General features: G+C 37.6%; 1 protein-coding gene across 2 annotated transcripts in view; it reads right to left on the reverse strand.

The window, feature by feature from the left end:
• Window positions 1-12,500, reverse strand: part of LOC122249618 (uncharacterized) — a 105,498-nt gene that overhangs the window by 59,878 nt on the left and 33,120 nt on the right. The gene's annotated exons all lie outside the window — the stretch shown is intronic.

Genomic DNA, 12,500 nt, shown 5'->3' on the forward strand with positions numbered 1-12,500 from the left:
AAAATTTTTTTTTTTTTTAAAAAAAAAATTTTTTTTTTTTAAAAAATTTTTTAAAAAAAAAAAAAATTTTTTTTTTTTAAAAAATAAAAAAACAAAAAAAAAATTTTTTTTAAAAAAAATTTTTTTTAATTTTATTTTTTTCCCCTTTTTTCATTTTTTTTTTTTTTTAAAAAAATTTTTTTTTTTTTTTTTTTTTTTCCTTTTTTTTTTTTTGGGAAAAAATTTTTTTTTTTTTTTTTTTTTTTTTTTTTTTTAAAAATTTTTTTTTTAAAAATTATATTAATATATTATATTCAGTATTAGAGATATGAGATACTTACATACATATATATATATATATATTATAAATATATATAGATATATATAGATTTGAGATAATTGATGTATTGTGTTTGTGTTTTGTGGGTAGACACACACATATAATATGGCACAGAATAGTTGTATGGTGCATTAGTCTTTATTGTCCAGTTATTACAAGTTAGTGAACACAAAAAAAACGTATTGTAAGAAGAAAATTGAAAGAACAGTACCAAGACGCTGTGCCGAAGCAATGTCAATCAAATGCTAAGCAGTTAATGCATTAATCATTAATGAAAAAAAATATCAGTGTGTTACACTTTCCAAATTGTCGGTTTGTAGCTCAAAGGTATAAAGCAAATACTATAACGTAGTGGTTGCGCTCATTATGTTATCTTGTTTTTTTCCCTCGATGGTTTGTTAGTGCCGAATTCGCAGAATAAAACAATTGTGGTTGCCAACGTATATCGTTTCTTTAGTAAAAGAAATAAACAAAAGAAGGTTTCCTGATTTCGATCTTGAAAAAGAAACCCGAAATGGATATCAAATTACTTTTTATTTTTCTTCACATCTCCTAATATATCCACGTCATATGATCTGTTATGATCAAACCTTGTCTAACCTGTGCTGTATTAGTTTTTTTTTTCGTTTTTCTAGTTTGACAATTTTTTTTTTTTTTTTTTTTTTTTTAGATGGTGTTATTTGACGGAAACTCTGAGATTCATGTTATCTTTTTTTATGGGTTTGGGAAAGTATTATTTGACCTGCCATGTAAGCCTTTTTTGGCGAAAAGGTCCCTCCTTCGTCTCTAAACCTACCGTACCATACCCCTCACCACCCCCCCCACCCCACTCTCCAATCCCCATCTCCCACTCCCCCACCTCCCACCCACCCTAACCCATCCCAACCCGCACTTCTACCCCCCCACCACCGCCACTCTTTCACCAACCCCAACATTTTCATCTCACTCCCCCCTCCCCCCTCCCCTCTCTCCCTCCTCCTCCGGGCTAATGTCACACCGGAATACACTATCACTAATGCTGACCTTTTCGTTCTGGGTAATTCTATGTTGTGGCGTTAATTCTGTGGTTGTGACAGGTGCTGATTATATATATATATAGAAGGAAAGAATAGTTACGGGGATGCACCTACACCCGGAATGATGTATCTCGTTTGACTATTCCTTTTTCTAGTATTCTGTTTTGTGTCGCAGGTGCATTTTTTTTTTTTTTTTCAAAGCAAGCGATATTTACATAGAAATTCGTAATAGACTTTACAAGTGAGAGTGAGAAAAAAAGTTGTAAATAAACGTCAACTTTCCGACACAAATATACGCACACACGCATACGTAAACAAACACGTACACGCACACACACTTACGCACACAAACACGTACACGCGCAATCAAACAAGACAGACCATCAAACATACTAACTAACAAACGCAAAAAAAAAACGAACCCAAACGCCCGCTGACAAACAAACAAACAAACAAAGACGCATCCACACCCACATTCACCTACAAACAAACAACACAAACAAAAAACGAAGGACCAAACGCCACACCAAGCCATACAAACAAAGGTTCAAATACATCGCCATTCTTCGAAGTAACCGGTTTTTCTGTTCACCTTCTCGCCTGTTTCGGTCCCAGAGAATTCCTCTACCAATGCCCGTTGTGGGCTACTCACTAACGGATTCTAAGTACTTCTACTCGCGGGCTTGAAGAATAAATGGAAAAGAGTAATGATGGGATGGGATTGATTTTCTATAACTCTTTTTAGATGATTCTGATCTATTTTCGTGGATATGATTTGTTTTATTATAACCATTATTATGATTATTATTATTGTTAATACTATCGTTATCATGATAATTTTCGTGATTGTCATTGCCATTATAATCATTATATGATAAGCTACAACGATTTCCTAGTACTAAATGAAGAGAATTTCTTTAAATCCCCCCCATAATAAGCAATATATTCTACAAGTTACTGATAAGTAGATTAAGACCAGTATATCTTTCTTACATACGTCTTACTGAAACACAGCTGAAACACACAATATTGTTTTCTTTCTTTATATCCTCAACTGACTAAGAATCACTGGAAGCTATTTTTTAGATATCAAGTGTGTGTTTACTCGCTCGGAACATTAATGGTGGAAAAAAGTGGCATTTCATTCATACTCTAATGTGTTTCTCTTGATTCACGAACAGTTTGAAAGTGAATACGATAATTGGCAATATATTTTTAAAAGCGGGAATGAAAATAGGAAAGAAAAGAGAAATTGAAATTACGGAAATTTGAAATAAATTAGATGAAATTAGATTGGGAAATAGAGAAGAATGAGAAATTAGGAGAATGAGATATAGAAAACACGATAAGGAAGAAAAAACACTGGTTGGTAGAGTTGAAAGCAAAAACGATACGTGGGATTAAAAAATGATGTATGAAAAAAAAACTATAATTGGAGAAAGAATCGACAAAACGTTCAGGAAGATTTAAAAAAAGATCTAATAGATGGCGCGGTAATAAAAATAAGGAAAACCCTTTTATAAAGATAAAAAGTAAATGACGATTGTGAATAGAGTTCAACAAAACGCGTCTATCAAAACACGGTTTGAATACAACAGAGGGCATAAAAGGCATGACAAAAATACAATACCTATGGTACCTGCCGACTTCTATCCAAACGTTATAGCATTGTTGCCACTGTCATTCCTCTCGGGGCTCGAGAGGGGCTCCTCTTTTTACTCTTTTTTTTTTTGGTCGCAAAGTGTGCCATCACTTGTTCTTTGGGAGGAATTCCATGACTGGGATTTTTGTGTCCGTCTTTTTGTGCGCCGAATGCTCTGTTGAAATACGAAGCTCTCGACTGCTGTAGAAAAATATATTCATATACATATATATATATATATATATATATATATATATATATATATATATATATATATATGTATGTATGTATGTATGTAATACTAATAATGTAGTTGGTTGTATATTGTGTTGTGTGAGTGTGTGTGTAGTGGTGGTGTGTGTGTGTGTGTGTGTGTGTGTTGTGTTGTTTGGTGTTGTGTGTGTTGTGTGTGTATGTGCATTGTAGTGTGTAGTGTATTTGTGGTGGTGTATATTTATATTCATTTTTTACACATTACACCTACACATACATACACTTACACACATTTACATGTATATAAACCCTTAAATACACCTTACACGCCCCCATCACGATACAGCCTCACACAATTCACAAAGCGACGGCCGCGCCACACAAGGAGAGCGGCGTGACCACAAACTAACCGCACCTTCAACACATACTGACGTGGTCGAAGATACAGCAAGGCTCTTGGTCGTGTTGAACAGCATAGGGAGCAAAGCGTCATGTGGTCATGGTTACTGTGTACTCTTGACCACATCTCGCGTTTGCTAGTTCTTTCACACTGACCGTATCCACTGAATCGGTAGTTTTTTGTTATGTATATTTCCCCTTGGCTAGGTTAACTCTCACAATGTCTTTATGTAATCACTTGTTGTTCCGTCTGATCACTATTTTTTCACACTTTGTGCGAGGAAGTCTTATATTAATCATATATTTTCAGGAGCATTTTACAAGCGTTCTTTAAACGATTATCATCATTCATTACTATTATGAGCATCATCTCCCTCTCCCTTTCTTCTCCTTCTTTTCTTTCTCTTCCTAATCCCAACTGGCAGCCGGTGTTGCTATCCATTTTGAGATCAACACCTTGAACAATTTTCTCCGCAGGTTAATCATCTTGAGGCTGTAAAACCTTGAGCGATTATTTTATAGTTTTATACAAACACCCTCTCCATTATCTGATGATGGGCGCTTATCCTCTATGAATAAGCAATGGTTGTGGGACTTTTACAGTGAAAGACGAAAAGTTGTAAACAAATAATTACGAGGCGGTGTTACTAAGACGACCGTTAAAAACGTTGTAAAAGTTTGTTGATATTTTATTCTTTTTTCTTTTGTAGACAAGCTAAAATGCCAAATCTAATTAGGAAAGATGAGATCCTATCATGCATGGTTTCAGCATCAACTTGTTCTCCATGCGTAGAACTAGAAAGAAGAAATATATAAATAGGAATCGTGATATGAGGTAACGCGACCGAAAGAGAGAAGGTGGTAATGGAACGGTGTAAGGCGATGGCGGAAAGTGGAGGGAGGAAAGAGGAAAAGAGTTTGGTGGAACGAAATGAGAAAGTAACTGTAGGAGGTAGAAACCAATGTAAATCAATATGAAGAATCCTCTTATTTAAAAAAAAAGTACTTTACCCCCAACCCCCCTAAGAGGTAAATAGTGAGAGAAAGAAAGAGAGAGAGGAGGGAGGAGAGAGTGAGAGAGAGAGAAAGAAAGAGAGAGAGGAGGGAGGAGAGAGTGAGAGAGAGAGAAAGAAAGAGAGAGAGGAGGGAGGAGAGAGTGAGAGAGAGAGAAAGAAAGAGAGAGAAGAGGGAGGAGAGAGTGAGTTCGTGGGGAGTCTCCTGAGTAAAGCAAGGCCATCCAGCTCGGTAAATCATTTCTAGAACACAAGCACAGTAAAACGGGTAAACAAAAACGAAATGAAACACCTTCACAATGTTTACGGAAATATTAAACCCTGATTTTTCAAATGCGCCTAGACTCGTCTTCGGAAAGAAAGCAAACTGAAAGGGTTAATGGAAAGCGATTTGACTAAAGATATCTGCATCCCTTGTAAGCATTTCATGGTGTGCTTACGGTAGCTTATACAATAATGATGATAATAATAGTAAAGCTACTACTAATAATGATGATGATAATAATAGGCGAACGACCCAAGGTGAGTGATGTAAGTACTGGTTTTGGTGTTTGAAGCGTCCTCTCCGATAGCTCGTTGTCTTCAGAATATGAAAGGGAGAAAGGGACTTGATTTGAACTTTCTATCTATAATGCAAACATTCAAGCGAGTTCGTGAGAAGTTATGAAATATTACTAAAAATGTAAACGGAGATAATAAAACGAAAATCATTATGTTTCTTTTCAGTTTTCGCATATCCTAAGCGTGAATCAAAGTATGATTTCCTTGTTGTTTTCTACATTATTCAAAACAAATAATTCATTATAAGTTCCGTTAAAGAAGTGCATAGACCTGGGATACAGACCAGCCTGTATGTTCTTCCCTTCTCTCTCTCTCTCTCTCTCTCTCTCTCTCTCTCTCTCTCTCTCTCTCTCTCTCTCTCTCCTCTCCTCTCTCCTCTCTCCTCTCTCCTCTCTCTCTCTTCTCTCTCTCTCTCTCTCTCTCTCTCTCTCTCTCTCTCTCTCTCTCTCTCTCTCTCTCTCTCCTCTCTTCTCTCTCCTCTCTCCTCTCTCCTCTCTCCTCTCTCCTCTCTCCTCTCTCCTCTCTCCTCTCTCCTCTCTCTCTCCGTCCCTCCACAATAATCAATCCAACGCGGATGTATTAGTGAAAAATAGAGCACGGGAGATTAAACCTCGGTATCTGGAGTGGACAGTTAGCTTCCCAGGGACCGGTTTTGGGAGTGATGGCGAGCCACGCCTATTACACTGGTTCAGCCAATGAGAATATTACGCGTTAGGCCTGCGCGAGTTCTCATTGGCGATCGAGGAAGAGGCTGGCCACGGACTGATCACTTACCTTGACCCTGACTATATTTCGTTGTGTCCTCGTACTTTTAGCGAAATTATGGTAAGGTGACGGAATTGTGTCTGTGTTCTTTTCGGGAAGAAAGTAGCATCTATTTTTCTTGATTCATTATGAAATTATATATTTTAATAATTTTCATGCTTTATAGTTTATGGCTTTCATAGTCTAAAGTGTCGATGTTATTTTGTTTTCTTCGTCGAGAACCCTAATTGCGGGAAAGCAAGGTCGGTAAAAGGTGAGGGAGAAGGGGGAGGGGGGGGGGAAGGGAGGGAGGGAGGGGGTAATAGAAACAGAAGACCAATGTCCATAGGCCTATCGACACCTTGTATTTATAACCTTCACAAACCTTGACCTTGATGCTTCGTAATGAGTGAATGGTAAGGCGAAGGCACCGTTACTGTGTACCTGACTCTCTCGACACTTAGCGACATTAGTTGGATTCTAGGAGTTTGTTCAGGAAATAATATCGCTAGGCCTTTGTGGTGTGTGGTCGTGGATGTTAGTTAAAGATGTGGGAAAGGAAGTTCGAGTTGGTAATCATCACCTACATTCAGAATGTTATGGCGATTGTGTGATAGAACGAAGAAGAAAAAAATCAAACTCACTGGCCTTTTTTATGCATGGGTAGAAAATAAAGTTACGAGAACAGCTACAAACCTACACATATAGGAAATACGTTATGTACATCCATTATGAATATTAATTACCACTTTCTTTCATAGCCAAGAGGGAAGAAATTACCATAATTACAATTTTTAATTACCATATAAAAACGTTTTTGTCTCATCTCTTACGATATTGGTACCCAAAGTTCTATGAATAACAAATATGCCTGTAGGGTGCACTTCATCACATATCAACAACCTTGTTTCTCATTTCCTTGGGAGTGTTGTACCATCATACACAAATGTTAAATGATCCGATTATCATTGTTCAGTTAACACGAGCAGGATTATAATGACACATTCTCCTGAATACTCCTGTACGCATTTTACATAGAGGTTATAAAAGAAGAAATGAAAGAACGAAAACGCAAATTTTTTTAGCGTAGGATTACAATTAGTGTTTTCCTAAGAACTTATTGTTCTTGTACAGAATGTCTCGTGCTCGAGATATCGTGGCTCTCGTTTTTTTATGTTTCATTCTTAAAATAGGTGCCGATTTAAAAGTGACGATAAACGCAAGTAAACATTCAACAAAGGTGTCATAATTTCAATGATACAAAAGGTTATATGCTAATTTTGTGTCCATTATAGGTACTCGTAAGGCCACAGACAATGAAGGTCGTCAAGTCATAAAAAAAAAGTAAATCTGACATCATAGATTCAAGCAGAAATATTTGCATACGAACACACCCGCTTAATCTCTTAGTCTGAGACAAACACAACACAAAAAATCTCAAGACAACAAAATGTCCTCCGATCATCCGATGTACTGCCTTATCGTAAGCTTTTACGAACAAAGGCATATCCCTACTCACCCCCCCCCTCCCCCCTCCATGCACAAGCACGCATGCACTCCACATGCAAACGCGCAGACATGTGCTACAAATGACACGCGTGCTTCATTCAAGTGACTGCATTATCAAAAGTGGGTTGCACGACTTTCATTGTGAAGTGATTATTGCTCAGACGAAACATGCTCGCGGAATGGCCTTTTTATATCTTCTTTGTTGGTGTTGCTGCAGACGCCCACAAGATTACCTTGATGCATGGTAATAAATCACGCAAATTATACGGTATGTTCGTAAGGAAGAGAAAGAAAGAAAGAAAGAAAGAAAAAAAAGGACGAGTGAGTGGAGAGGCCGAAGAAAAGAGAAGCAAAAACCTGTATGACTGTGTGATGCATAAAAATGGACGGGCCGTGGCTGAGAAATATAAATCAAACAACTACTAATTTCCGTTTTCTTTTTTTTCTTATGGATGTATCGAAAGAAAAATAGAAGAAAAAAGAGACAGGTGGTAAAACGAACCCATATAAAGCTTCGCTTGATGATTCGAACACGCTCAAAATAACGTTGTTCATATGCTTCGGGTAATATTTCACCCAGAACCAGTATCTCTTTTTCTCTGCTTCACTTCTTGCAAATTATGGCGAAACATGTGATAAAGTATCGATAAAATGAAAAACAAGGAAGATATAATGTTTTACGAAGTGGAATATTAGTACCGAAGGAAACAGATGCTTCGTACGCTTGCACTTCCTAGTTTCCTCAATGCCAAGAAACCGATTTTAATATTCATGAATCTAGTTGCATTTGATCAAGAACGAGTGCAAGATCTCGGAGATAGACCTTCGAAGGCGAGAGAAAACGCACGTAGATTTTTTTTTAAATGAAGTCCTATCCTCTATGATCTTTTGAAGGATTCGATTTCAAATTTAAAAGAAGAAGAATCCATTTCAGAGGAAAATATCAGCTCGTAATTATAGTGCAGAGAATCATATCTCTTCAGAAGTATATTTCAAACATATTCTAGTGAAAATATATCATATATATTTAAAAGTATGTCTTCTTTTATAACAAGAAAAAAAGAAAAGAAAAGAAAAATGAGTATGTTGCTTATCCGTTATTCTCCTAGGCCCCTCCTCTTTCGGCAGCGACTGTTAACGGTCAAAACCCGTTGGAACATCTTTTTGTCATTAGTATTTTGGAAGTTTTGACTGGGGGGTTAAAGGTGGGAGTGCGTGGGTGAAGGAGAGGGGGGTGGTTGCAGTGTCAGAGGGAAGAGGATAAGGAGAGGAGGTATGAGGAACGAGGAAAGTGTGTAGAAGGAAGTCAGTGGGGAAGGAGATAGAGGATGAAGGAAGAGGTAGAAAGGAAGGAAGGAAGGAGAGAAAAAAGAAAGGGGGGGGGGGTGACTAGACGGAAAAATACAGAACAAAAAGAGGAAAAGAAAATAGATATACCAAATGTAAACAAGAAAGGGAAAATAAAATAGATATACCAAATGTAAACAAGGAAAGGAAAAGAAAATAGATATACCAAATGTAAACAAGAAAAGGAAAAGAAAAGATAAAGACATAAATAACACAAGATAATGTAAACATATACAGGATGAGGCAATCACTATGAATATTGCCGATAAACGCCAGCCATTCGATAACCGCAGGATAATGAAGTTATTTCCCGTCGGTAACAATAAATGCATATTATACGATAAGAGAAATAGTTATGATGATGATGATAATTATAAAATTAATAATGGCAGTAAGATGACATGATAAAAATGGTAATGATAACACTAGTAATGATAATCTCAATTGTAAATCGACAACGAAGACTTAAAAATCAACGAAATAAGCATAGGAATAAGAAAGAATCTCTGAAGATACGTCGTTCGATTATTGCAGAAAATGCAAATGAAAATATACATTTCGTTCCTCTGATGGGCCGTTGTGAGTCATTTACTTAAAATTTATTATGCTTTTTTTATATTTTTCATTAACATTATGCAAGTGAGGACAGTTCTATATATTCATATTTACTCATGATAATGTTTATAAAGTTGATAATGTAGTTAAAATGAACGATGATTCCAAACGAAAAGAATAAAGAAATAAAGGAGGGAAATGGAAAATGCGGACTTCACCCAGGGATAATTCCTATGAATTCCTCGCTCCTTTTGAAAGAGCCGATTACGAAAGAAAAGGAAAGAAAAGAGAGAAGAGGTAGAAGGGAAAGAAGAAACGAAAAGAGGGAGAGAAAACAAGAGAAATAAAAGAAGAAGAAAGGGTAGAAACCGGGGATGGAAAACAAACAAGCAAACAAACAAAACGGAAACAGGCCAACCGTTCGGATATTAAGAAATAAGGAAGTCTTAGAGTAAACATTTCCCTTCCTTATGACAGGATGGTGAATTAGCCACTTCATTAACACTTGGCATCGATTTCTTTCAATGGATCAGTAGGTCTGTGGTGTAGGTTGGTTAGACGAGAGAGAAAGAGAGTGTATGAGTGAGAGAGAGAGAGAGAGAAAAGAGAGCGTATGAGTGAGAGAGAGAGAGAGAGAGAAGGGGGGGGGAGTCAAGAGAGAGAGAGAAAGAGGGCGTATGAGTGAGAGAGAGAGAGAGAGAGAGAAGGGGGGAGTGAGAGAGAGAGAGAGAAAGAGGGCGTATAAGTGAGAGAGAGAGAGAAGGGGGAGCGAGAGAGAGAGAGAGAGACACCACGAGTCCTTGGTTGGAGAAGTTTTCTGTCCAAAACTTCCGCTGGCCTTTCGCGCTGACAAACTTTAAGGAGGATTATGCTTATTTGTCCGTTTCCTCGATTATCTATTTTCTTTTCTTTGTTTAATATCAATATTGAATCCTTGATAGTGACGCTTTATTAAACTTCTGCTCTCCGCTTGTTTTTTTTTTATAGAATTTAAGGGGTTTATGGCTCTCGCTCTATACTTATCACATTTAACATTATTGTGTAATAAGATGTCTTATATCTATATACATATGTATGTGTGTGTGTGTGTGTGTGTGTGTGTGTGTGTGTGTGTGTGTGTGTGTGTGTGTGTACATATAATATTTTTTTTATTTTTTCTAATTGAGCGATGATTGGTAACAGGTTGACAAGCTGGTGGTGATAATCATTTGCAATGTAGCGATGCTAATCATTACCAACCTCTCAATTGCAACTGCACCTTGAAAAAAAAAAAAAAAAATCTTGCTTATGCATTATATTCTTCCTATTTATACATCTATTTAGTTCTTTTGTTGTTATTGTCGTTATCGTGTGAAAAAAAATGGAAATCTTTGTTTGTTATCCACGTTCTTTATTCGCACTAGGCCTATGAGCGAGCTGGCGTAATTCATCGTTGACCAGATGATTCTCTTATTTGAATCTACTAACAGTTATTTGAATGAAACATTAACACACATTAAGACTTACCATCGTCCAGATAAGTAACAGTGTCTTTTGTCTTTTGGATAAGGTAGACTCCAAAATATGATATACAATTTGTAGAAATACTTACAGTAAAAAAAAAAGATGCAGCGAACTCACCTGAAACAGACAAAAGAGAATACATGTATTAACGGTTATACTATTCACGATTAGAGATCAGAAGAGACAGGTTAAACTACAATAACCCAAGTCATTAATACTCGGCACAGGCCTTGGAATGTGAGCAAGAACAACAACACAAAATACTCGAGTTATTTTCCAATGGGGAAATGGGTTAGCGATGAGGAAAAAGGCCACCTGCTCAACACACCCTGTGAGGGTTGAATGACCAGGGAATGTTCTTGGGGATGAGGGAAGTTGAATAGGATTAATTTAATGCAGGTTTAAGCTCTTCGGAAACAGGAAACTGGAAATTGCGGAATTGGATTACTGGGGTACTTTAATCTCCTCTATAGTAATAGTAGTGGACACTGGTTCGAAACCATTCCAGAGTCCGAAAACCGTTGGCTATTTGAACGTCCAGCAGCAGAATGAAATAACCGACTAAACGTTGAAATACTAGAAGGCTCTTTTCTTTTACATCCATGTAATGATGAAATTCATTTCCTCATTAGCAAAGCCTGATTCATTGTACCCTGACCTTTCTTTGGATGCGCTCCCGGACACCGTTTTGAACATAGGCAAACTGGATTGAAGTTTGCTCTCTTTTTTTGGTGCGGGGGAGGGGTTAAAATTTTGCTCAGGTAAGTATGAACTTCCTACTACGATCGAAGAACTATTTTGCCCTTGATTTGTCTGTCTGTATAAATTGGGTTATTGGTATCAGATAGTCTTACTGCCTAGAAATAATGTCATGGATTGTATAGGGTACGATGTCACTTGCATGCTCTCCGAAAGATTTTCGTTCACAAGTTGTAGACATCTCCAGAGAATGGCGGTCCTGTAAGGTCTTCAGCCAGGCAGCGAATTTATGTATTCTCTCTCTCTCTCTCTCTCTCTCTCTCTCTCTCTCTCTCTCTCTCTCTCTCTCTCTCTCTCTCTCTCTCTCTCTCTCTCTCTCACCCTCCGCCCCTCCTTCTCCCTCTTCTCCAAGATTCACCAACTTTTATACACCCTGTCGCAATGGATAATGAATGGACCAAATGAATTCCCTAATCTCAGCAGACCTGTACACAGTGTCACACACATGTCACCTTTCGCCCGTGCACACACATAGCAAGGCGACCACCTGGGGCCCGGCAATACGTGGTCCAGCAAGGCCCCTGATGCCGTCGGTGGAGGACCTCGCCGGCCGTTGAACTACACCTGCCCTACTAAGCCCATGAGATTTAATTAAAATGCTCTCACTGGATGCATTGGTTGATGATGATCTGACTGATATGCCTTTATTTCTTTTTCTTTTTATTGTGGCTTGACATTCTTATTCTTTTGTTCCGTTGGGCCCGGAACTTATGCGAAACCCGTTCTATCGTTCGAAAAAGATACTTATGCTCTAGATGTTCTTAGTGTACTCGCAAATGTATATGTCTGGTTTACGGATATAAGCGGATGAGTATCATATCACTCGTGGCATGCGAGAGAGGTCGCTGAAAAACTGCCCACTTATATCGACTGCAGAATAACCGCCACGCCCACGCCTACGGTTATTTGCGCATGTCCTT

This window comes from Penaeus japonicus, unplaced genomic scaffold (genome assembly GCF_977035675.1).
Source record: "Penaeus japonicus unplaced genomic scaffold, GWHDUDI00000001_assembly GWHDUDI00000022, whole genome shotgun sequence".
In the NCBI taxonomy this organism is placed as follows: domain Eukaryota; kingdom Metazoa; phylum Arthropoda; class Malacostraca; order Decapoda; family Penaeidae; genus Penaeus; species Penaeus japonicus.